Source organism: Dermacentor albipictus, chromosome 2 (genome assembly GCF_038994185.2).
Source record: "Dermacentor albipictus isolate Rhodes 1998 colony chromosome 2, USDA_Dalb.pri_finalv2, whole genome shotgun sequence".
In the NCBI taxonomy this organism is placed as follows: Eukaryota; Metazoa; Arthropoda; class Arachnida; order Ixodida; family Ixodidae; genus Dermacentor; species Dermacentor albipictus.
The window spans coordinates 94,290,570-94,317,272 of NC_091822.1; the positions used below are offsets into that span (position 1 = coordinate 94,290,570).

At 46.9% G+C, this 26,703-nt stretch overlaps 1 protein-coding gene across 9 annotated transcripts in view; it reads right to left on the reverse strand.

The window, feature by feature from the left end:
- The window catches only part of LOC135902695 (membrane metallo-endopeptidase-like 1), a 360,170-nt gene that overhangs the window by 210,139 nt on the left and 123,328 nt on the right, over nucleotides 1-26,703 (reverse strand). The gene's annotated exons all lie outside the window — the stretch shown is intronic.

Genomic DNA, 26,703 nt, shown 5'->3' on the forward strand with positions numbered 1-26,703 from the left:
TGAAAGGAGGCATAACATTCCTGACTTCCTAGCGTATAGGCCCAGAGCCTTGCCGGAAAACTAAGAAGCCAGTTCCCCGATGTGTTCCTTCTCGTCAGCTCTGGTATAAACGCTGCCCAATGCTGTAGAAAGGCCGAAGACACCTAGGAACTGTCAAGGTCGTCTGCATTGCGCGGTGATTGGAACCGCCTTGGGCTGGCGGCCTGACTCGCCACTCTTAGTATTTACATGGGAGCGCAAGTTTCGGTATATATACAAATGATCACAAGAGGCAGACAGACATGGCAATAAGCGGATGATACGTAGCTCTGGGCTTCACGGTAAGTGCTGAAAAAATGTTCCCTTTTTCGTACTTTTTTTTCACCCAAGTATTAAGTGCTGTTCAATTTTGCCGAAAATATATCAGAGGGCGGATAAATCGAAGGGTCTGAGCCCTCTCAGCTGTACTTTTCGGCGATCAGGTAGCTGAAGTGACTAGCGCAAGAGTGGACACGGGAGACTAGAAACACGACAAGGGTGTGAGACCGGGCCCGTTATTTTTCCACGCTGAAATGACTCTTGCGCTAGTCACTTCAGCATGAAATACGAACTAGCCCAGTCTCACACCCAGATAAGGTAGCTTCGCACCCTACAGGATTATCTGATTTAGTTGTGTCGGATGCTCGGTTGCCATAGACCGAAGTTCGAATCCTTCTACGATTTTTTTTTTCATCTGACGATCGTGAGATTGAATTTCACCTCCTCCATTCGATTACATCTGCAGGCTTGGAGTGACGCCTGACACCGGCAAAAGATACGTAGAGCGAGTGGGGCTACACTAATCCAGGTACACCCTAATTAGGAAGGCTCACTAAGCTTCGACAACCACAGGTCACCAGAACAGAAATTGGTCTCCCTGGTGCAGTATTCGGCCACTCCCTACATCCTGCTTCATACAATTAACCCATGGCCTTCAATTCCCAGCAGCTGCGGAGCACCTGACCAACGCGACGGTCAAACCGATAACACAGCAGAAGCTGCTAAGAGTCTCTGGGCCCGGACAGGCCAGCAATGCAAACTGACCCTGGCAACCTTTAACACCCGAACTCCGTCGAGTGAGGCTAGCTTAGCAGGACTCTTTCAGGAACTATCAGACATTGTTTGGGACATCACTGCCCTTAGTGAGATTAGAAGTGGTGACGCTTATACAGTGCTGACTAACGGCCATGTCCTCTGCAATAGAGGTCTCCTAGATAAGAATCGATACAGGATAGGATTCCTAATCCATAAGGACATAGCGGGCAACATTGACGAATTCAACAGAATAAATGAGAGGGTAGCAATAGTCGTAATCACACTTAAAAAGAGGTATAGATTAAAGGTAGTACAACCCTACGCTCCAACATTCAGTCACGATGACGATGAAGTAGATCAGTTTTATCGAACTGTTGAATTAGCGGCGAGAAAAGTGCAAACTCAGTATACTGTAGTAACGGGTGACCTCAATAAAAAATTAGCGAAAAAGCAGGCTGGTAAACAAGCAATTGGCAATTACGGCGTCCATTCTAGGAAAGCTAGAGGGGAAATGCAGGTAGAATTCACAGAGAGGAATAAGCTGCGAATAATGAACACTTTTTTCAGGAAGCGTGGCAACAGAAAGTGGACTTGCAAAATCCATAATTGTGAAGGAAGAAATCAAATTGATTTCATACTTTCTGCCGACCCCAGCATAGTGCAGGATGTAGAAGTGATAGTTAGGGTAAAGGGCAGTGATCATAGATTAGTGTGGGCTAGAATTAACCTCAATTTGCAGAGAGCAAGAGTTAAATTGGTCAAGAAGAAACAGGCCAACGTAGAAGCAGTAATGTTAAAAGCAGACCAATTCAGGCTGGTACTTGCAAACAAATATGCAGCTTTAGAACAGATGAATATGACATAGAGGTAATAAATGAAACCGTAACCAGGCTGGCTTCAGAGGCAGAAATTGAAGTGGAAGGCACGGCAACAAGGCAACCAGTAGGCAAGCTCTCCCAAGTGACAATGGACCTAATAAAGAAACGAACAAGAATCAAAGTGTGCAACTCAAGAGATAAGATAGAATTCGCGGTACTATCAAAGCTGACCAACAAGGCAAAAATACGGAATATTCGAAATTATAACGTGAGAGACTGAATAAGCCGTAAAAGAATGGAACCACCTTAAAATCAGTGAGAAAGAAACTTGGCATGCCACAAACCAAGATGTTCGCACTGAAAGATAAGCACGGTAATATAATCAGCAATCTCGATGGCAAGTTAACAGCAGCGGAAGAATTCTATACTGAGGAGTCAGGACACCTCCATTCGAAGCAGTAATGAGCAGGATAGAGAAGCTCCTATAACTAGCGATGAGGTCAGTAGAGCCTTGCAAGACATGAAACAGGGAAGAGCGGTAGGAGAAGGTGGAATAACATTCGATTTAATCAAAGAGGAGACATAATGGTTGGAAAACTGGCGGCTCTCTATATGAAGTGCCTATTGAGTGCAAGGGTCCCAGAAAACTGGAGTAATGCAAACATTACACTGATTCACAGAAAGCGAGACGTTAAAGAATAAAAAAAAATAGGCGCATTATCTTACAGTATTATACAAAATATTCACCAATATAATTTGCAAGAGAATAAGGACAACCCTGGAATTTAGTCAAGTCTACAAGGGATACTCTACAATGGATCACATCCATGTCCTTAATCAGGCAATCAATCAATCCGCAGAGTACAAGCAGCTTCTCTATATGGCCTTCATAGATTACGAAAAACCATTTGATTCAGTAGAGATACCAGCAGTCATATAGACAATACGTAATCAAGGAGTACAGATCGCTTACGTAAACATCTCGGAAGATATCTACAGAGATTCCACAGCTACCTTAATTCTACATAACAAAAGTAGGAAGATATTCATAAAGAAAGGGGTCATACAGGGACACACAATCTCTACAATGCTGTTTACTGCGTGCTTTGAAGCAGTACTCAAGCCATTAAACTAGGAAGGCTTAGGCGTAAGGATCGACGGCGAACATCTCAGCTACCTACGGTTTGCCGATGACATTGTTTTATTCAGCAATACTGCATACGAGTTACCGTAATTGACTGAAGACTTTAACTGAGAGAGAGTAAGAGTGGGGTTAAAGATTAACATGCAGAAGACAAAGAGAATGATGAATAGCCGGCCAGGGGAACAAGAGTTCAGGATCACCAGTCAGCCTGTGAAGAAGTACGTTTATCTGGGTCACTCAATCACATCAGCAGCAGCAGCAGCCTGGTTACGCCCACTGCAGGGCAAAGGCCTCTCCCATACTTCTCCAACAACCCCTGTCATGTACTAATTGTGGCCATGCGGTCCCTGCAAACTTCTTAATCTCATCCGCCCACCTAACTTTCTGCCGCCCCCTGCTACGCTTCCCTTCCCTTGGAATCCAGACCGTAACCCTTAATGACCATCGGTTATCTTCCCTCCTCATTACATGTCCTGCCCATGCCCATTTCTTTTTCTTGATTTCAACTAAGATGTCATTAACTCGCGTTTGTTCCCTCACCTAATCTGCTCTTGTCTTGTCCCTTAACGTTACACCTATCGTTGTTCTTTCCATAGCTCGTTGCGTCGTCCTCAATTTGAGTACAACCCTTTTCGTAAACCTCCAGGTTTCTGCCCCATAGGTGAGTACTGGTAAGACACAGCTATTATATACTTTTCTCTTGAGGGATAATGTCAGCCTGCTGTTCATGATCTGAGAATGCCTGCCAAACGCACCCCAGCCTATTCTTATTCTTCTGATTATTTCCGTTTCATGATCCGGATCCGCCGTCACTTCCTGCCCTAAGTAGATGTATTCCCTTACGACTTCCAGTGCCTCACGGCCTACTCTAAATTGCTGTTCTCTTCCGAGACTGTTAAACATTACTTTAGTTTTCTGCAGAATAATTTTTAGACCCACTCTTCTGCTTTGCCTCTCCAGGTCAGTGAGCATGCATCGCAATTGGTCCCCTGAGTTACTAAGCAAGGCAATATCGTCAGCGAATCGCAAGTTACTAAGGTATTCTCCATTAACTTTTATGCCCAATTCTTCCCAATCCAAGTCTCTGAATGCCTCCTGTAAACACGCTGTAAATAGCATTGGAGAGATCGTATCTCCCTGCCTGACGCCTTTCTTTATTGGGATTTTGTTGCTTGCTTTATGGAGGACTATGGTGGCTGTGGAACCGCTATAGATATCTTTCAGTATTTTTACATACGGCTCGTCTACACCCTGATTCCGTAATGCCTCCATGACTGCTGAGGTTTCGACTGAATCAAACGCTTTCTCGTAATCAATGAAAGCTATATATAAGGGTTGGTTATATTCCGCACATTTCTCTATCACCTGATTGATAGTGTGAATATGATCTATTGTTGAATAGCCTTTACGGAATCCTGCCTGGTCCTTTGCTTGACAGAAGTCTAAGGTGTTCCTGATTCTATTTGCGATTACCTTAGTAAATACATTGTAGGCAACGGACAGTAAGCTGATCGGTCTATAATTTTTCAGGTCTTTGGCGTTCCCTTTCTTATGGATTAGGATCATGCTAGCGTTTTTCCAAGATTCCGGTACGCTCGAGGTCATGAGGCATTGCGTATACAGGGTGGCCAGTTTCTCTAGAACAATCTTTCCACCATCCTTCAACAAATCTGCTGTTACCTGATCCTCCCCAGCTGCCTTCCGACTTTGCATATCTCCAAAGGCTTTCTTTACTTCTTCCGGCGTTACCTTTGGGATTTCAAATTCCTCTAGACTATTTTCTCTTCCATTATCGTCGTGTGTGCCACTGGTACTGTATAAATCTCTATAGAACTCCTCAGCCACTTGAACTATCTCATCCATATTAGTAATGATATTGCCTGCTTTGTCTCTTAACGCATACATCTGATTCTTGCCAATTCCTAGTTTCTTCTTCACTGTTTTTAGGCTTCCTCCGTTCCTGAGAGCATGTTCAATTCTATCCATATTATACTTCCTTATGTCAGCTGTCTTACGCTTGTTGATTAACTTCGAAAGTTCTGCCAGTTCTATTCTAGCTGCAGGGTTAGAGGCTTTCATACACTGGCGTTTTTTGATCAGATCTTTCGTCTCCTGCGATAGTTTGCTGGTATTCTGCCTTACGGAGTTACCACTGACTTCCGTTGCACACTCCTTAATGATGCCCACAATATTGTCGTTCGTTGCTTCAACACTAAAGGGCAAGATATAGTCCGGCGTAACGCGCGCGCGCGGCCACGCGCGTCGCGGTTAAGCGACGTCGGTGAAAAGCGCGCACTCTACAGTCCGGCGTCACGGCGTAGCCGGCGTGCCCAGGCGCGCTTGGCGAGCACAACGCCGCCGGCGCGGACATAGAGCGTGTTCTATTTCACGCGGCTGCGGCTAGACCAGAATGCGCTGCGCGCTGCAGCGGCAGCGAGCAGAAGGCAGAATGGCGGCCTGCGGTGCGCGTACTGACAGTGCGGCTGTGGTTTTTTCAACATCCGTGCGGGATGACAGCGCGAGTGAGGACGCCTGCTTGAAGCGATTTGCAACCTTCCATGTGTATACGATGTGAAACGCATGGACTACCGCGACACAGAGCGCAAGAACAACGCGTGGGAAGCTATACGAAAGCAGTGTGGTCTCGCCACAGGTAAGCTGCATTTCGCAGCTCCTGTACTAGCTGGTGGTAGTCGCCGAGTTGAGGGCGCTTGTCGAATAGCTTTCGCATGTACATGCATGGTCCGTTTCCGTTTTTGACGTAGCCGAAATACTAGCAATATGAGTGCGATGTTCTGGCTGTCAGGCACGGCAGCCGCATTTCGATGGGGGCGAGATGCGAAAAACACCCGTGTGCTTAGATTTAGGTACACGTTAAAGAACCCCAGGTCAGAAAGAAAGTGGTTTTCGCACGTAAAACCTTGTTTTTTTTTCTGGCTGTCAGGACAAGTTAACGCCATCCCGCAAAAGTTTTCATTTTAGCGCACAAACAGCGCGCGGAACGAGAAGCGCGCGCGCTACCCGAACACCGCGCATGCGCCATGTAAACAGCTGTTCGCCGCGGCGAAGTTGCGCTCCCGGACGCACAGATGGCGCCAGCCTCGAGCTGCGCGCGCACGCCGAACTCTAGAGGAAGCAAATTTCTTGCACCCCTGGCGTCGCTAGCGCAGCGTATCCGACTTCGCCTGCCGCGGCCTGGCGCGCCGAGAACGCCGGACTATATCTTGGCCTTAAAGCGCAAGATATAGTCCGGCGTAAGGCGCGCGCGCGGCCACGCGCGGCGCGGTTAAGCGACGTCGGTGAAAAGCGCGCACTCTACAGTCCGGCGTCACGGCGTAGCCGGCGTAGCCGGCGTGCCCAGGCGCGCTTGGCGAGCACAACGCCGCCGGCGCGGACATTGAGCGCGTTCTATTTCACGCGGCTGCCCTGCGAATGCACTGCGCGCTGAATGCACTGCGCGCTGCAGCGGCAGCGAGCAGACGGCAGAATGGCGGCCTGCGGTGCGCGTATACTGACAGTGCGGCTGTGGTTTTTTCAACATCCGTGCAGGATGACAGCGCGAGTGAGGACGCCTGCTTAAAGGGATTTGCAACCTTCCATGTGTATACGATGTGAAACGCATGGACTACCGCGACACAGAGCGCAAGAACAACGCGTGGGAAGCTATACGAAAGCAGTGTGGTCTCGCCAGAGGTAAGCTGCATTTCGCAGCTCCTGTACTAGCTGGTGGTAGTCGCCGAGTTGAGGGCGCTTGTCGAATAGCTTTCGCATGTACATGGATGGTCCACTTCCGTTTTTGACGTAGCCGAAATACTAGCAATATGAGTGCGATGTTCTGGCTGTCAGGCACGGCGGCCGCATTTCGATAGGGGCGAAATGCGAAAAACACCCGTGTGCTTAGATTTAGGTAGACGTTAAAGAACCCCAGGTCAGAAAGAAAGCGGTTTTCGCACGTAAAACCTTATATTGTTTCTTTCTGGCTGTCAGGACAAGTTAACGCCATCCCGCAAAAGTTTTCATTTTAGCGCACAAACCGCGCGCTGAACGAGAAGCGCGCGCGCTACCCGAACGGCGAGGGTATATGCAAGACGCGCATGCGCCATGTAAACAGCTGTTCGCCGCGGCGGTGAAGTTGCGCTCCCGGACGCACAGATGGCGCCAGCCTCGAGCTGCACGCGCACGCCGAACTCTAGAGGAAGCAAATTTCTTGCACCCCTGGCGTCGCTAGCGCAGCGTATCCGGCTTCGCCTGTCGCGGCCTGGCGCGCCGAGAACGCCGGACTATATCTTGGCCTTAAGGTCCTCTTCCTGAGTTAAAACCGAATAGCTGTTCTGTAGCTTGATCTGGAACTCTTCTATTTTCCCTCTTACCGCTAACTCATTAATCGGCTTCTTATGTACCAGTTTCTTCCATTCCCTCCTCAGGTCTAGGCTAATTCGAGTTCTTACCATCCTGTGGTCACTGCAGCGCACCTTGCCGAGCACGTCCACATCTTGTATGATGCCAGGGTTGGAGCAGAATATGAGGTCTATTTCATTTCTAGTCTCACCGTTCGGGCTCCTCCACGTCCACTTTCGGCTATCCCGCTTGCGGAAGAAGGTATTCATTATCCTCATATTATTCTGTTCCGCAAACTCTACTAATAACTCTCCCCTGCTATTCCTAGTCCCTATGCCATATTCCCCCACTGCCTTGTCTCCAGCCTGCTTCTTGCCTACCTTGGCATTAAAGTCGCCCATTAGTATAGTGTATTTAGTTTTCACTCTACCTATCGCCGATTCCACGTCTTCATAGAAGCATTCGACTTCCTGGTCATCATGAGTGGATGTAGGGGCGTAGACCTGTACAATCTTCATTTTGTAACTCTTATTAAGTTTCCCAGCAAGACCTGCCACCCTCTCGTTAATGCTATAGAATTCCTGTATGTTACCAGTTATATTCTTATTAATCAGGAATCCGACTCCTAGTTCTCTTCTCTGCGCTAAGCCTCGGTAGCACAGGACGTGTCCGCTTTTTAACACTGTATATGCATCTTTTGGCCTCCTAACTTCACTGAGCCCTATTATATCCCATTTACTGCCCTCTAATTCCTCCAATAGCACTGCTAGACTCGCCTCACTAGATAACGTTCTAGCGTTAAACGTTGCCAGGTTCATATTCCAATAGCGACCTGTCCGGAGCCAGTGATTCTTAGCACCCTCTGCTGCGTTGCAGGCCTGACCGCCGCCATGGTCAGTTGCACGTGAGGCGGGTGTTCTACCTCTACGCCATCGCTGTACTTCTAGGAACAAATCCTCTGTTCACAGGTAACCCTCAACATGAGAAGGAAATTCATAAAAGAATAACAATGGGTTAGACCGGCATACGGCAGATATTGTCAGCTCCTGACAGGAAGCTTACCATTATGATTTAAAAGGGAGGCGTAAAATCAGTGCATTTTACCTGTGCTGACATATGGGCCAGAGACTTGGAGACTGACAAAGAAACGTGAGAACAAGTTACGGACCGCGCAAAGAGCGATGGAACGAAGAATGCAAGACGTAACGTTAAGATGCAAAAAAAGGGTGGTTTTGATCAGAGAGCGAACAGGTATCCCCGATATTCTAATTGGCATTAAGACAAAAAATAATGAAGCTGGGTCGGTCATGTAATGCGCAGGTTACATAACCGTTGGACCATTAGGGAACAGAATGGACACCAAGAGAAGGGAAGCGCAGTCGAGGATGGCAGGACACTAGGTGGGGTGTTGAAATTAGAAAATTCCAGGGCACTAATTGGAATCGATTCGAACACGACAGGCCTGATGGAGGTCACAGAGAGAGGCCTTCGTCTTGCAGTGGACGAAGTAAGTAAGTCATCGTCATCATCATCAGCCTGGTTGCGCCCACTGCAGGGCAAAGGCCTCTCCCATGCTTCTCCAACAACCCCGGTCATGTACTAATTGTGGCCATGCCGTGCCTGCAAACTTCTTAATCTCATCCGCCTACTTAACTTTCTGCCGCCCCCTGCTACGCTTCCCTTCCCTTGGGATCCAGACCGTAACCCTTAATGACCATCAGTTATCTTCCCTCCTCATTACATGTCCTGCCCATGCCCATTTCTTTTTCTTGATTTCAACTAAGATGTCATTAACTCACGTTTGTTCCCTCACCCAATCTGCTCTTTTCTTATCCCTTAACGTTACACCTATCATTCTTCTTTCCATAGCTCGTTGTTTCGTCCTCAATTTGAGTAGAACCCTTCTCGTAAGCCTCCAGGTTTCTGCCCCGTAGGTGAGTACTGGTAAGACACAGCTATTATATACTTTTCTCTTGAGGGATAATGGCAACCTGCTGTTCATGATTTGGGAATGCCTGCCAAACGCACCCCAGCCCATTCTTATTCTTCTGATTATTTCCGTCTCATGATCCGGATCCGCCGTCACTACCTGCCCTAAGTAGATGTATTCCCTTACGACTTCCAGTGCCTCGCTGCCTATTGTAAATTGCTGTTCTCTCCCGAGACTGTTAAGCATTACTTTAGTTTTCTGCAGATTAATTTTTAGACCCACTCTACTGCGTTTCCTCTCCAGGTCAGTGAGCATGCATTGCAATTGGTCCCCTGAGTTACTAAGCAAGGCAATATCATCAGCGAATCGCAAGTTACTAAGGTATTCTCCATTAACTTTTATCCCCAATTCTTCCCAATCTAGGTCTCTGAATACCTCCTGTAAACACGCTGTGAATAGCATTGGAGATATCGTATCTCCCTGCCTGACGCCTTCCTTTATTGGGATTTTGTTGCTTGCTTTATGGAGGACTACGGTGGCTGTGGAGCCGCTATAGATATCTTCCAGTATTTCTACATATGGCTCATCTACAACCTGATTCCGTAATGCCTCCATGACTGCCGAGGTTTCGATTGAATCAAACGCTTTCTCGTATTTAATGAAAGCTATATATAAGGGTTGGTTATATTCTGCACTTTTCTCTATCACTTGATTGATAGTGTGAATATGGTCTATTGTTGAGTAGCCTTTACGGAATCCTGCCTGGTCCTTTGGTTGACAGAAGTCTAAGGTGTTCCTGATTCTATTTGCAATTACCTTAGTAAATACTTTGTAGGCAACGGACAGTAAGCTGAGCGGTCTATAATTTTTCAAGTCTTTGGCATCCCCTTTCTTATGGATCAGGATTATGTTAGCGTTCTTCCATGATTTCGGTACGCTCGAGGTCATGAGGCATTGCGTATACAGGGTGGCCAGTTTCTCTAGAACAATCTGTCCACCGTCCTTCAACAAATCTGCTGTTACCTGATCCTCCCCAGCTGCCTTCCCCCCTTGCATATCTCCTAAGGCTTTCTTTACTTCTTCCGGCGTTACCTTCGGGATTTCGAATTCCTCTAGACTATTTTCTCTTCTATTATCGTCGTGGGTGCCACTGGTACTGTATAAATCTCTATAGAACTCCTCAGCCACTTGAACTATCTCATCCATATTAGAAATGATATTGCCGGCTTTGTCTCTTAACGCATACATCTGATTCTTGCCAATTCCTGGTTTCTTCTTCACTGTTTCTAGGCTTCCTCCGTTCCTGAGAGCATGTTCAATTCTATCCATATTATACTTCCTTATGTCAGCTGTCTTACGCTTGTTGATTAACTTCGAAAGTTCTGCCAGTTCTATTCTAGCTGTGGGGTTAGATGCTTTCATACATTGGCGTTTCTTGATCAGATCTTTCGTCTCCTGCGATAGTTTGCTGGTATCCTGCCTAACGGAGTTACCACCGACTTCCATTGCACACTCCTTAATGATGCCCACGAGATTGTCGTTCATTGCTTCAACACTAAGGTCCTCTTCCTGAGTTAAAGCTGAATAGCTGTTCTGTAGCTTGATCTGGAATTCCTCTATTTTCCCTCTTACCGCTAACTCATTAATCGGCTTCTTATGTACCAGTTTCTTCCGTTCCCTCCTCAGGTCTAGGCTAATTCGAGTTCTTACCATCCTGTGGTCACTGCAGCGCACCTTGCCGAGCACGTCCACATCTTGTATGATGCCAGGGTTAGCGCAGAGTATGAAGTCTATTTCATTTCTAGTCTCGCCGTTCGGGCTCCTCCACGTCCACTTTCGGCTATCCCGCTTGCGGAAGAAGGTATTCATTATCCTCATATTATTCTGTTCCGCAAACTCTACTAACAACTCTCCCCTACTATTCCTAGTGCCTATGCCATATTCGCCCACTGCCTTGTCTCTAGCCTGCTTCTTGCCTACCTTGGCATTAAAGTCGCCCATTAGTATGGTGTATTTAGTTTTCACTCTACCAATCGCCGATTCCACGTCTTCATGGAAGCTTTCGACTTCCTGGTCATCATGATTGGATGTAGGGGCGTGGACCTGTACAATCTTCATTTTGTACCTCTTATTAAGTTTCACAACAAGACCTGCCACCCTCTCGTTAATGCTATAGAATTCCTGTATGTTACCAGCTATATTCTTATTAACCAGGAATCCGACTCCCAGTTCTCTTCCCTCCGCTAAGCCTCGGTAGCACAGGACGTGCCCGCTATTTAACACTGTATATGCTTCTTTTAGCCTCCTAACTTCACTGAGCCCTATTATATCCCATTTACTGCCCTCTAATTCCTCCAATAGCACTGCTAGACTCGCCTCACTAGATAACGTTCTAGCGTTAAACGTTGCCAGGTTCATATTCCAATGGCGGCCTGTCCGGAGCCAGTGATTCTTAGCACCCTCTGCTGCGTCGCAGGTCTGACCGCCGCCGTGGTCAGTTGCTTTGCAGCTGCTGGGGACTGAGGGCCGGTGTTTGATTGTTGTGTTCATAGGAGGTTGTGGCCAAGTACTGCACCAGGGTGGCCAATCCTGCTCTGGTGAGGGAGTGCGTTACCGGTTCTGGTCACCGGGATCAGGCCACACTCCAGGCCTGTTTGTGCAATTTTATCAACACGCGGATTTTTTTTTTTAATCCGGTGGAAAATTTCCGGCACCGGGATTCGAACCACGGACCTCTTGCACGCGAGGCGGGTGTTCTACCTCTACGCCACCGCTGCTCCTTGAAGTAAGTAAGTAAGCGGGCGCAAATAATTTCCCCTATGTTGTCCTTGGTGGCAGTATTTGTTGGCTTATTGTGATATGACCAATAGAGATCGGGCCCCTCGGTTAAGCCCCGTTCTTCTTATTCATATATGTATATATATAGATGGTTGAACGATTTTCTCGACTTCCCGTTCGTCCTCAGAAACAGGGTGCACCGAAAACGTCTTGCAGTTCCTTGACGAACAAAAGCAAAACATTCCTAAATGTAATGTAGTCCACAGTGCCATGACAGGAAAAAACAAACAAAGATTTCCTCTATTCTCGTAGCAAAATCGCTCACAGATTCACTTTGGCCAGGGTACAAACAGTGGCGTAGCTAGGTCGTCTGGCACCCGGGGCCCTTAGCTCTTCTGTCACCTCCCCCCCCCCACCGGGTGTAGTCGAGGAAGGCAAGGATATCGACAATTTACGGGTGTCTTCAGACGTATATGACACCCCCCCCCCCTTACTGGCCCCGTGCACCCGGGGCCCACGGCCCCCCGCCCCCCCCCCCCCCCCCCCTGTTGCTACGCCACTGGGTACAAAGCCGTGAAGAGGGCCAGTGGTGACATTCTGCTGGAACGGCGTGAGAAGAAGCAGGAATAGCTATATTGAAAAGAATTAGAGATTATGGTATGTAGTGTTTAATGGCGCAAGGGCCAAGTATGGCCAAAGAGCTCCATGCCAAAAGATAATTTTAACAATGTATTGTGGATGCAGTGCACAGTGGATTAATCATGGTAATTGTGACATGGCTGTAAAAAGGCCTAAAAACTGTCGCTGTAAATGGCGTAAAATAAATACGTGCTAAAATGATGACACTGATTAGGGCATAGACGATGGCGATTCGGTTTCGTTGAAAAACATTACAGAACAAGACCACACAACTGTGATAGTAGAACCTCAAGAGAGCCCTTTATTAGAAGGGCTATTAGTCGTGTGCTAAAAATTACGTGTCCAAATGATTTTGAGAGTATCTGTTTCCAATAAAAAGTGTAAGACTAATTTCAGGTTTAAAAGTTGTTTATCACTAAGAAAAAATGCAAGGTGAAGAGGTGTATTTTCACGATATGCAGAAGGAAAATACTTTTTCCTCTCTGTTTCTATTGCAGGGCACTGAATAAGAACATGGAGTACTGTCAGACTATTGCCGCACTTCCCACAAGTCGGGGGATCGCCTCCAGTCAAGAGATAAGAGTGAGTACCGTATGTGTGGCTTATCCTTAATCGGCAAAGGATTACTTCCTTGTAACGTGCTGTTCTCCCACTTATGCAGTTCCCCAGTTTTGGTTTTATTATGTGAAGCTTATTCATAACTTGTGTATCCCACTTGCCTTGCCAATGATTCCTGAATTTACGGCATAGAAAAGGCTTTAGGTCTGTGGCAGGGATGGGAATATTTCCATCTCTGTCGCTAAAAGTTACTGATGTAGCGGTTTCGTCAGCTGCTTCGTTCTCTTTTATACCTTTGTGACCGGATACCCAGCATATGACAGTCACTTGATTGCACTTATATAGGGCACATAATAAGTTATACAGCTCATTAAAAACGGAATTCTTATGTTTTTGTAAACTAATTAGTGCTCTCACGACACTTAATGAGTCTGTGAAGAGAGCAGCCTTAGCGACGTTTGTATTTAATAGCCGAGAGTATAGCGTATGCTTCCGCTGTAAATATGCTTGTGTGTGGGTTTAGTGTCCCAGAAATTGAAAATGATGGTCCAAGAGCTGCGTAAGCAACACCATCACCAGACTTCGAAGCATCCGTGTAAAATTCAGAACAGGAACACTTCTCTTTTAGTCCAAGAAAATGTGATTGTATGTGAGCCTCAGGCGCTCGTTTCGATATGTCTAAGAAAGATATGTCACATTGGATAGTTTGCCACTCCCAAGGCGGTGGGAATCGAGTAGGAGCCATTAGGATATTTTCTAGAAAAGGGACGCCTGTTTCTTCTGACGGTGCTTCCACTCGGAGGGACAGAGGAGGCCTGATGGCTGGGCGGTTACGGAATAGCCTGGCAGTGGACAAGTCGGTAATTGCAAAATGACATGGATGCTGAATATCTGATTTAACTTTCAAGGCGTACGAGAAAGATAAATATGCTCTTAGTAGATGAAGAGACCATTCGTTCGATTCAACGTACAGGCTCTCTACAGGAGTAGTCCTGAAGGCACCTGTAGCAAGACGGACACCGAAGTGGTGAATCGAATCTAACATCTTCAAGACACTAGGCGTAGATGACCTATACATGAATGCATGTGTGGTCTTTATTGGCGCAAGGGCCAGGTATGGCCAAAGAGCGCCATGCAAGTGTTAGTGATTTCGCAATGGAGTGATGGGTTCTATGAAGTTGATGTGACGTGGCTGTAAGGGCACATTCACACCGGCGACTGGAGGAGGTCGCGCGACCATTTGCAACTCGCAATCAAAAAGCGACCGAAGGCGACTGATGTTCACACGGGCAAGCCCGGCTGAGCGCGACCCGCAAGTCGCGATCCCGGAGATTATCGTTCTCAGCAAGAACTCTCGGAATCTACGCGGAATTTGAATGCGACGCCGGAGGAGGCCGGATGTAGACACACGAAAGATCACTTCCGGTGCGCCGCTGATTGGTTTATCACTTTTGTGACCACGGTCGCGCGACAGAAAAATCGCGCAGAGAGCGACTCGCCCAAAATGGTCGCTTTTCGAGAAAGGCGACCGTTTGCGACCATTTGCGACTGGTCGCAAAGCGACCAACTTGGTCGCACGACCTCCTCAAGTCGCCGGTGTGAATGTGCCCTAAAGGGGCCTAAAATATAGTCACTGTAAAGTGCGTAAAATGTACGTGTAATAAGATTATGGCGATGACAAATGACGTGTACAATAACATTAGGGTGCATTTCAAAATAATAATACGATACTAAAAATTGCATAAGTTTTAAAATTCACTAGAGCACCATGGCCTCCTTAGAGCCCTTGAGACACAAGGGCCTGGAGGCATGTGCTATATAAAACAACTATCACAGCGGCATCCTCTGGAAAGAGGATGCGCTACAAATTTATTGGGCTGATAACATGTAAGACAACCTCATTTAAAAAAAAAATTGAGGACTACTGTGGTGTTGAAAATGGTTCTTTACCACGAAACATAGCTGGGTGAAGAGGTACGCAATAACGATATGCAACAGGAAAATGTTTTTTTTTCTTTCATTTTCCGCTTATCGACACTCCAAGAGGACGTGGAGGACGGTCAGCCTCTCACCACATCGAATACAAGTTGGCGGTTCATGTCCAGTAAGCAGAAAATTGTGAGTACCAAATGTGTGCCCTATTCTGAGGCGACAGAATAGGACATCTGTTCGCCGCGATTTTGTTGGGGAGGGCCAGAAACCTAACTGCGGCTTTATAACGTGCTGTTTATTGTTTATTTCTGCGTTCCACATGCGTTGCCAGTGTTGTCGCAGTTTCTTGCGCAAGAAAGGCTTCAGATCTGTGACAGGGGTAGCAGCCGTGGGAAAAAAGGTTAGTGATGTGAGTGATGTGACCATTTTGTCAGCTAGTACATTACCCTCGGTGCCTCTATGGCCAGGTACCCAGCATATTACTACGTGTTTATGTGATAGATAAATATTGCATAGGAGCGAGTAAAGTTCAATGACAACAGGATTTTTATGCTTTCGTAATGAAATCAGGGCTTTTACAAGACTTAGCGAGTCTGTGAATACAATTGCTCTGTCGAGTTTTAATTTCTTTATGTTTTACTGCACACAGTACTGCATATGCTTCTGCAGTGAAGATACTTGTTTGGGGGTTTAACACGTCAGATTCAGAAAAAGAGGGACCAAGAGCAGCGTAAGATACGCCAACATGTGATTTTGACACGTCTGTGTAGAATTCGCCGCAGGAGTACTTCAAGTGAAGTTCACGGAAGTGCATAGCGATTTCGAGGTCAGGAGCATGCTTTGTGACCTCTACAAAGGATATGTCACAGTCTATCACCTGCCACTCCCAGGGTGGTAATAGCTTAGCTGGAGGCATTAGGCAATGTTCGAGAACAGGGACATCCATTTCCGTGCTAAGTTCTCTTGCACGCAGTGAGAAAGGAAGCCTCATAGAGGGTTTATTATGAAAAAGTGTTTCACACGTCAAGTCGTTAACAGTTTTGAAACAAAGATATTCTTTATTGGAGCGCACATTGAGAAAATAGGTAAAGCTGATGTACGTTCTCTCAGAATGTAGTGACCACTCGTCTGACTCTACATATCGACTTTCCGCCGGGCTTGTTCTAAATGCGCCAGTGGCCAGGCGGATACCCAGATGATGAACGGGGTCTAACATCTTTAGCGCACTCGGTGCAGCAGAGTGATATACTACGTCACCATAATCTAATCGTGAATTAACTAGACTCCTGTAAAGATTTAGGTGGCACCTCCTGTCGCTACCCCATGTAGTGTGGGATAAAAATTTAGGTAAGTTCCATCTCTTTAGACATTTTCTTTAAGATATTTCATGCGTGAAATGAAAGTGAGCGTGGAGTCGAGAATAACACCTAGAAATTTGTGCTCTTTGTTGAAGGGAATTTGTTGTCCACCTAGTTCAACACAGGGATCAGGTACCAGGTCTCTCTTTCTTGTGAAGAGAACACAAGAGCTTTTGTGCGGGTTGATTTTAAATCCATTTTGGTCTACCCACTTGGATACCTTGTTTAAGCCCTGTTGTACCTGTCTTTCACACACTTTAAGGTTGCAGGATTTGAAACCTATCTGTATACCGCCTACGTAGACGAAATAAAAAAAATGGCCGGCGGAAGTGAAGGACGAAGTGTGTCCATTTTAACAATAAAGAGAGTGCAACTGAGTACTCCTCCCTGGGGTACACCTGTTTCTTGTATAAAAGGTTGCGACAATACGTTGCCGATTTTCACGTGGAAGGTACGTTTCGACAAATAGCTTTCAATTATTTTCAACATATTTCCACGGATGCCCATTTCCGACAGGTCTCGCAAGATCCCGTAACGCCATGCCGTATCATACGCTTTTTCGATGTCAAGGAATATCGATAGGAAATACCGTTTATGTATAAATGCATCGCTGATGTTTCTTTCAATGCGCATAAGGTGATCGGTTGTCGACCGCCCTTCCCTGAAGCCACACTGATAAGGATCGAGCGTATTGTTGAGCTCAAGGAAATGTATAAGCCTGCGATTTATCATTTTTTCAAAAATCTTACACAGACAATTTATTAGCGCTATCGGACGATAACTTGCTGCCAAGCAAGGGTCTTTTCCCTGCTCCAGAACAGGAAGCACAATCGCTTCTTTCCATGTGGATGGGAGGTGTCCCGAAGCCCAAATAGTGTTGAATAGTGTAAGTAGTGTAACTTGTGTGTCAGTATTTAGGTTTCTGATCATGTCATACGTGACTCTGTCAGGTCCCGGTGCAGTGTTTTCGGATGTGTTCAAGGCAGCTCTCAACTCGGCAATACTGAAAGGCCGGTTATACGGTTCATCCTGCCTGGATTTTCGTATGATTGGCTTACGTTCTACAATTTCTTTATGTTTAACAAAGGATTTGGAATAGTTCATCGAGCTCGACAATCGCTCAAAGTGCTCCCAGAGTGAATCTGCCTGATCTTGTAGTGTACCGCCTTGTGTGTTTACCAGAGGGAGTGAATATGCTTGTCGCCCTCTTATCCTATTAACCCTGTTCCAGGCTTTGGCCTCATCATTAAACGAGTTGATACGCGATAGAAACTTCTGCCAACTTTCTCGTCTGGCCTGTCGGCGGGTCCACCTGCTTTGAGATTTTACTTTCTTTAATGTTGCTAAGATTGTCCGCAGTGGGAGAAGCGCGTAGCAACCCCCACGCCCTATTCGGTTTTTTACGAGCGATCCTACGATCGTCATTCCACCACGGGACACGCCGTTTGCACGCCAACCACTTATTTCTGATATGCATTTAGACGCGACATCTATTATGGAGGCTGTAATGAACGCCACAGAAGCATCAATTCCTAACGAAGACACGTCAGCCTATGAGATACTAGTAAGAGATCGAAATGTCTCCCAATCAGCTGCCTCAACCTTCCACCTAGGAGCGTGTGGTGGATATTCGTTTTCTTTAGGTGATCTTAGCAGTCTAGGGAAGTGGTCGCTGCTGTAAGGGTTGTCGGTAACTTCCCATTCGAGTTCAGGCAGTACAGACGGGGAGCCTATGCTAAGCTCTATTGAAGAATAGGTTCTGTTTGCAAGAGAGTAATATGTGTGTTCCTTCTTATTCAACAGCATGCACCAGAAGAAAAAAGGAACTGTTCAACGAGACGTCCTCACGCATCGATACGAGGGTCACCCCACAGGCAGTTATGTGCATTGAAATCGCCAAGAACAACATAGGGTTCTGGTAATTCATCTATAAAGAACTGACATTCATGTTTGCTTAGTTTCTAATTGGGGTTTGTAAAGCGAGCAAATGGTGATAAGTTTGTTTAGCAGAACAACTCGAACCGCCCCTGCCTCAAGGGCCGTTCGTAGCTGGAAATGTTGACACGCTATGCTTTTTTCAATTACAATTGCAACACCGCCCGATGATGCGACAGCATCATCGCAATCTTTGCGAAGAGTAACATACTTTCGGAGAAAGTTCATGTATTTTGATTTTAAGTGTGTATCCTGCAAACACAGCACTTTTGGTTATGTTTGTGGATTAGTTCTTGCACATCATCAAGATTCCTAAGAAGACCTTTGGCATTAAATTGGTGATGTGTTCACGGAAACGGAAGGGATGTCTTAGATTACAGAGCCCTTTCGAGGCCCTGTAATAGGGGTTTTGCCCTTTCTGAAGTGTTCGAGGGAGTCTCGGCGCTCCTTAGGCGTTTGGTGCGCCTTGAGGACTGGTGTAGTGTCCATTGCTTCCAGTGAGACGCCGGACAAGCGCTCTTGCGAGCGAGAGGTTTTCCGAGAGAGTCCTGCCCCGGGAGGCAAGGCCCCTGCGCCCACCAGCCCGGAAGTCGATGGGGCTCCTCGAGGAATTTGGCTGCGCTGGCCGTTGCCAGCGCTGGAAGGGGCCTCGGAGGTTGGGGCAGCCTTGGCTGCGCCCACCTTCGGGGTCGATGGCCCGCACTGCTGGGTTGGCGGAGCAGCGCTAGCTGCAACCGCCGCGGGGGCAGAGGGCGTAGTTGCCGACTCACTGCTTGTGGGTCGGACAGCCGCCGGAGGCCGTTGTGACGCTGCCCCCTGACGCGCCACTTCGGCAAAGCTTTGCTTTTGCAGGTATGCTACCCGCCTGCGTGCCTCCTTGAAGGAGATATTTTCTTTTACTTTGAACGTTACGATTTCTCTTTCTTTCTTCTACGATGGGCACGACCGCGAGTACGCGGCGTGCTCCCCATCACAGTTTACACAGTGGAGAGGCTTCTCGCAAGTTTCAGCGGCGTTTTCATGGGCACTGCATTTCGCACACGTTTGGCGACCCCGACAGCTCTGCGAACTGTGGCCGAAACGCTGGCATTTGAAACATCGAAGCGGATTTGGCACGTACGGCCTAACACGGAGCTTGATATACCCGGCCTCGATTGTCTCGGGCAGGACATTTGAACCAAAGGTGAATATTAAGTGCTTCGTCTGAATCTCTTTACCATATCGCCTCATCTTAATTCTTCTGACATTGATCAGATTTTGTTCGCTGAAGCCCTCCAGGAGTTCCGCTTCAGTCAGCTCAAGCAAATCAGCATCCGACACAACACCGCGGGTGGTGTTCATTGTACGGTGCGGGGTTACTGTTATGTGGGTCTCCCCAAATGACACTAGTTTCGGTATTTTTTCATATTGTTACAAATCGCGGCGCTCCAAGAGTAGGTCACCGCTTGCCATCCTGGACACCTTGTAACCTGGACCAAAAACAACAGTCAAGGACTTTCACACAAGGAATGGTGAAATGTTTCGCACTGCTTTGTTTGGCTTTTCAGAGTGAATAACATGAAACTGGGGACAATTCTGTATTTGGTGTCCGAAGAACTGAAATACACCTTCGGTGCGCCCTCGTTTCTGAGGGCGATCAGGAAGTTTGGGGAAAAGAGTTTCCATTAAGATATATAAAAATTCGGCAACAGCGCCGACCGCCCACCACGGAGCCCAACGAGGGGACGCGGCAGAGCTTGCATACAAGACTGCACGACGCCAGTCGTAAGCCGTCACTATAACCGAATATGGTGTACCCAAGGTTGAATAGCCACGCAGGTTTAACCCTTGCCGCCAAGAAGAAGGAAGTAAATAGAAGAGAGAAGGAGACAGGAAAGGTGGAAAGTAAGGGAAAGACGAAGGCTGTAGGAAGAGAGAGACAGGAAAAGGTGACTGCCGATTTCCTCCAGGTGGGTCAGTCTGGAGGTGCCGTCTATGTGAAGCCGAGACCGAATAGGCGTGTTGCCTCCGCCGGGGGGCCTTAAAGGTCCAAACACCCAGCATCCGCTCAACCCCCAGGATCCCCTTTTCCCCAGACACGGCTAAGCCGCGCACGGCTACACGCGGGAGGGTCCAACCGTCGTGTGCTCGGGTCGGTGGTGTCGTAACACACCAAACGCCTGCTGACGCAGACGCCACTGCGGGGAAGCTAAAAAAGAAAGAAAAGCGAGCATCCTGTAGTTTAGCCAAGGTGTCGTCCTTGCGTGGGATACGATAAACATCCCGCTTCGTGACGAGGTTGAGTTTCCTGTAATCAACACAAAAGAGTAAGATGTGAGTGAGATGAACGGGCAGGTATACCTGCCCGTTCATCTCACTCACATCTTACTCTTTTGTGTTGATCCCGGGGAAAACGGGAGTAACTGCGCCGTTAGTCCTAAAAAGGGCGCTTTCGTCCCTCAAAGGACTAACTGCATGAATGTGCGTGCCGTGTGCAAATTTCGGAGAGTAAGTGTTTAGTCCCTGCTCGGAAAGAGAGCAATGGGAGGACGAACGGCAACAGTTACTCCCCGGGCACTTCGCTGTTTTCGTCCGTGTCATGGAGCGATGCGGCGAAAACGGTATTGTCTATAAATCGTGAATGGTTCGAAGTTCGTGCATTGTCTATTGAACTACATGCAAAGCAGCACCTTGCCTCTTCGTGAAAAAATTACGTGAAACTTAAAACTGGAATGTGTAGAGGCATGCCCTTCGTGCGCACCCCATAAGTGAGCGATACACATTAAACGCGCAAGTCATTGATAGACGGCTAGATTTTCTTGGTCAACAGTACCTAAGTTCCTTCCGTTCCAAGGAGGCTGCGAACTGAAGCGATGTGTAGCTCAAATGGCACACGCTAAGCGACAGAGAAATTGCCCTTCTCTGTTGTCTTAGAGGTGCCCCGTTTGAGCTCGCTACACATATCCATGGCGTAGTGCCTCAGTTTAAACCCCCCTAAGAATACTCGGGCTCAGTTCCTTTCGCAGTCGCTTATGGTTGCAAGTACACTCAACGTTAGACTCTCACTGCATAGCTTGCACAAAATACAAAGTCACTTTTATATTGCCGCACTTGCGTTCCCATGCTTAACTATGTGTAAATATCCCGTCTTGCAAAGCAGGCGGCGTGGTTAAGTGGTCAGAGTACCTGACTTGGGACCGAGAGGGCGTGAGTTCAAATCCTGCTCTCGGGCACGTTTTTTTTTTTCAGCTCATTAATTTTTTTTATTAGGGTATAAATGCCTAATTTAATTAATTCCAACTTTGCGGAGCATCGGAACGAATTACAGTTACTCCCTTGAGGACCATCGGGCAGGGGCAACTGTTAGTCCCCGAAGGAGTAAGCGCATGGGGAGTAACAGTTCATCCCATGTCAGTTCGTCCCCAAAAGGACTAATGGTTGTGGCAAATCAGTTAGTCCCCAAAAGGACTAACCTCCCTACCCCTTTTAGTCCTTTTTTTTTCTTAGAGTGTATCCTTTCAGAATACCGCAGGTATTTCCGTGGATAATTTCATGGCACTCTTGGAGTTTTATTTGTGCTCAACAGCTGTGTGTTTTCAAGGCCACTTTTATGTGCAAAGGAAATGAATTTGTATTGGCTCATGCGTGGCTCCCGTACTTTGCAACATTTTCCTTGCGGGCATCGACAGAGCGCTATCGAAGGTGTTTGACGGAGGCAAAGGGCTCAAGGTTTTAGGGATGTTGACGATTTTTTAATTTTACTGACGGAGCGATCTTCCATGACGTACTCGCATACTGTGCAGGACATTTTAACTGATTTTAAACAGCAAGGAGAAGGCTTAGATTTTACTTTCGAACTAGCCAAGGATAACAGCTTGCAGTTTTTAGATCTTGACATAACCCTTACTGACGAAGGCTCCTGTTGGATGTACCGACCCCGTGCCCGCAAGGAGGTGTTGCCGTATGAGTCTACACACTCCAAGACTGTTAAACGAGCAATTGCTACTATGTGCCTCGAATAGGCGCTGAAAAAAATCGTGCTGTCATTAGGCACAAGCAAGCTTTGATGACCAGATTTTGAAGTTGAGGAAGGCTGGCTTTCCTTGCTTGGTTTTAAGCGCACTTTCGGAGGCGCTATTGAACAAAACTGAAAAAAGAAACAAGAAGAAGTGAAGAAGGTCAATCAGTGGAAAATAAAGATAAAGCGGTGGTGATTCCATATTCTCATAAAGTGGCGCATAATCAGAAACTCGTCGCCGTGAACTACAAAATTCCTGTGGTTTTTCTCGCGCCGCGAAAGCTTGCTACTTTGTGCCGCCTGATTGGTCCGGATGACTCTAAAAAAGTAGGGTGTTCTATTAAACATACGAACCTTTTTGTTAAATGTGAAGAAGGGGTAGTATACCACAATCCACTGAAGTGTGGAAAAGAGTATATCGGCCAAACTGGCCGATGTATTAATGAACGCCTGCGCGAGCATAAGCTTTCATTGAAAAGTGGATATGGTTCTAACTTGCCGCTTCATTGCAAGGCCTGCGGAAATGAGGATGAACGGGTATGTGAAGCGAGGCTTCATGATACGACAATCATGTATAAAAGTAAAGATTCTGTTGCGCGTGAATTGTTGGAGGCCAACGAGATTAAGAAAAGAGGGGACAACTGTGTCAGTACCCTGTCTTTGAATATATACACGAATGAAAGCATTTTTTTAGATAAGTTTTATATTTCGATTAAGCGTGATTCCCTGTACCTTCAGTGTTCTCGCACGTGCGCATTCACATATTCAGTGTCCCTCTTTTTTCATTTTCCTCTCCTCATGGCTATATAATCAGCCACTTGTCATTTCAATAAACAGTTGCAAGTAGCGCCTTGTCCTGTCTGTGGTGCCATCTTTGTCCTTAACTTCTTTAGACGGGTTTGGCAGTGGTGCGCAAGAAATAAACACCAGACTAATTCTTCCGCCTCTAGCAGTGGTGGACGATTATTCAAGAACCGCAAGACAAGATTCAGCAGGCACTCAGACGCAAGCTCGGATCCTGATAGCCGCTGCTTCTCTGTGACGTAGTGCTCTGTCACTAGGACCGATTAGCAAGACGTCACCGGCTTCGAATGCTACAAAAAGGCTGTCAGCTAAGCACCTAGGCACATTTTTGCATCGGTAAGCAAGCTATAAGCACCAGGCTAATTCTTCTGCTTCTTGCAGGTGAGCTATACCTCTAGTTTTCCCTGAAACATTGCCCTTTCTCATTGGGTAAGGGGGTCAGTACGAACTGTGGCAGCCCACGGTGCTCCTTGGTTGTTTGCTTTGTGCGTGCCACTGAAAGTGCTCGTGTGCTTTTTGTCACAGGTATAGTTCACTGTAGTCACAGGTGGTGTCTTGGCTACCATCGCGCTGAACGTGAACGATGACGAGCGGCTGGCCGTGGAGAAGCTTCGAGCTCTCAAGCGTCGTAGCTTCGATCTTCGGAAGTGGCTACTTCTGAAGATCCTGCTGGCAAAGACCAGGAGAATTCGGCACAACTGGGAGGTATGAGCTTTCTAACGTGTATATTTTTCCTGTCCTAGGTGAAACGTAGCCTATCCATCCCTGTGGCTACTACGAAAACTGTTATCACGATGTTGCTAATCACCTAGAAATTCCGTTCACTTCTCAGTTTCACAACAACCATGACATTTACTCTTATTAACTGTGAAATTAGCGATTCAGCTTTTCCTTTCGTAAATCCCTTATTTATTCATGTGTAGAAAGAAATTCTCAAGTTGTACGGAAGCGTCTTCGGAATTTTTTTATAATGGCGGTACTGGTGGTGGTGGCCGGTTATCAGCACGCAGGTGTAGACTAGCGATTTACCACAGGTGTGTGCTACCACACATTCATCAAACCATTCTTATACGAATTATTATGGTGAGATCGGCTAGTTGCTGCTACTAGCAAAAAGCGCGGACCCAGATCCTGCTGGCAACGACCTTAAGAATCCCGCACAGCTGGGAGGTAAGTAATTTCCTACCATGAAGATATTTCCCTTGATAGGAAAAACGTAGCCAAACCATCTCTTTGGCTAGCGTGAATACCATAGTCGTAATATTGCTAATAACTGAGAAGTACCGGTCGCTTCATTTTTTCTTAGTAACCGCGATAGCTTTATTTCCATACATTTAGCGATACAGCTTTCCCTTTGGTAAAGCTCTTATTAATTCATTTCTAGAAAAAAATTCTTAAGTTGCACGGAAGCATTCGCGGAATATTTTCATAATAGCATTGCTGGAGGAGGTGGCGGGTAATCAGCACGCTGGTGTAGACTAGCGATTTGTCACGGAAGTGTGCGACCACACATTCATCAAAGCATTCATGAACGAAGTAATGTTGGGAGATCGGCTAGTTGCTGCTACTTGCAAAGGACGCGGACTAAGACCCTGCTGGCAACGACCCGGAGAATCCAGCACAACTGGGAGGTAATGAATTTGCTAGCATGTAGATATTACCGTTACTAGGTAAAACGTAGCCAAGCCATCTCTGGGGCTAGCGTGAATACCGAAATCATGATGTAGCTAATACCTGAGAAGTACCGGTCGCTTCATATTTTGTGAACAACCGCGATAGCTTTTTTTTTTTACTATGCAATCGGCGGTTCAGCCTTTCCTTTTGTAAAGCTCTTATTTATTCATTTCTACAAAGAAATTCTCAAGTTGCACGGAAGCCTACGCGGAATGTTTTCATAATGGCGATGCTGGTGAAGGGTTATCACCACGATGGTGTAGACTAGCGATTTTTTACAGATGTCACCTCTTACATTAATTATCAAACCTCAAAGAACCGACCGCCAAGCAAGAATACAGGCATCAAATCAATGGGGTTCATACGTAAAAAATATGATCTTAGTGCTTTAGCGAAGTATTGCTTCCTTTATTTCGGAATGTATGTTCTTCCATGTCTTAACTCCAACAAATTCAAGTAGTCATTTGCCATATAATCGCCAGCGGAATTACATCTGGTCGAACACGATGATGACAGAAATATGGATACAGGAAAAGCATGATTGCGCTTCTTAAGAGCTGCTTTATGCTCGCGCATAAACTAGCATGGCAATATGTTTAGTTGAGTGGAGCATAAGATGATGAAGCTTCAGTACATCCAGGCCCCGTAACTGCAGTCCAGATGTCTTAGTGCTGGGCCCTGTCAGTCTAACCAATGCCTTTTCCGGTTGACATTTCTGCACGGCATTTATTTTCAGAAATTGTAGCGAAATACCCTACTGCACCTTGAACGTGAGCTTATTCAATTTCCCCGAAACCACCGTCATTTTGCCTCCTCATGTCAGCCCTCCTCCGCGACCATTGTATAAGGACTGCGTCTACTCCTCCCACCTTCCTACAGTTCTACCTAGGCCCCCTCTGGACTTGCGCCTTAGTAGAAAGGGAAGCGCTGCTGTTTCTGGAATGTTCCTGAGGAAAGTCACGGATAATTATAGCTGTCAAGTGGCTAATGTGGCGACGGCCAAGGAGCTCCAAAGGCCATTGTGCACATTCGATTCGGTGGGGTGAAAACTACTTTCTAGCGTCGCCTTTCCTCTCTGACTCATTCCTGTCATGTATGCACACGCAAGGACAATCCCCCTTCCCCGAAGCGGCGTGCCTGACACCATCAGAGGGAAAGTCGAAGGAAGAGGCACGAAAGTTTCGCATTAAAAACGAGGGACGAGTTTACCCGTCAACCCATCGCCCTTTCTCATTGGGTAAGGCGGTCAGTACGCACCGATCGCAGCGCTAGTTTTTTTTCATTCTGTGGCAGCCAACGGTGCTCCTTGGTTGTTTGCTTTGTGCGTACCACTGAAAGTGCTCGTGTGCTTTTTGTCACAGGTGGTGTCTTGGCTACCATGGCGCTGAACGTGAACGATGTCGAGCGGCTGGCCGTGGAGAAGCTTCGAGCTCTCAAGCGTCGTAGCTTCGATCTTCGGAAGTGGCTGCTTCTGAAGATCCTGCTGGCAAGGACCAGAAGAATTGACGGTTTGCAAAAATACTGCTGCGAATGAGTGAACAAGGCTGTCACTAGCGCCCTCTGCATGGTTAGATGCGAAAAGCAGACGAGCATCCAGCTCTGTGGAGGTGCGAATGTGTTCACGCTCTTTTTGTGACCATGCCGGCTAGTTGTGTCGCGTATGGGTGCTCAAATTGCTTCAGTGGCAAAGGGAGCATCAGTTTATTTCGCTTTACGTCTGAGAAGACGTATCCGGCGAGGAGAGC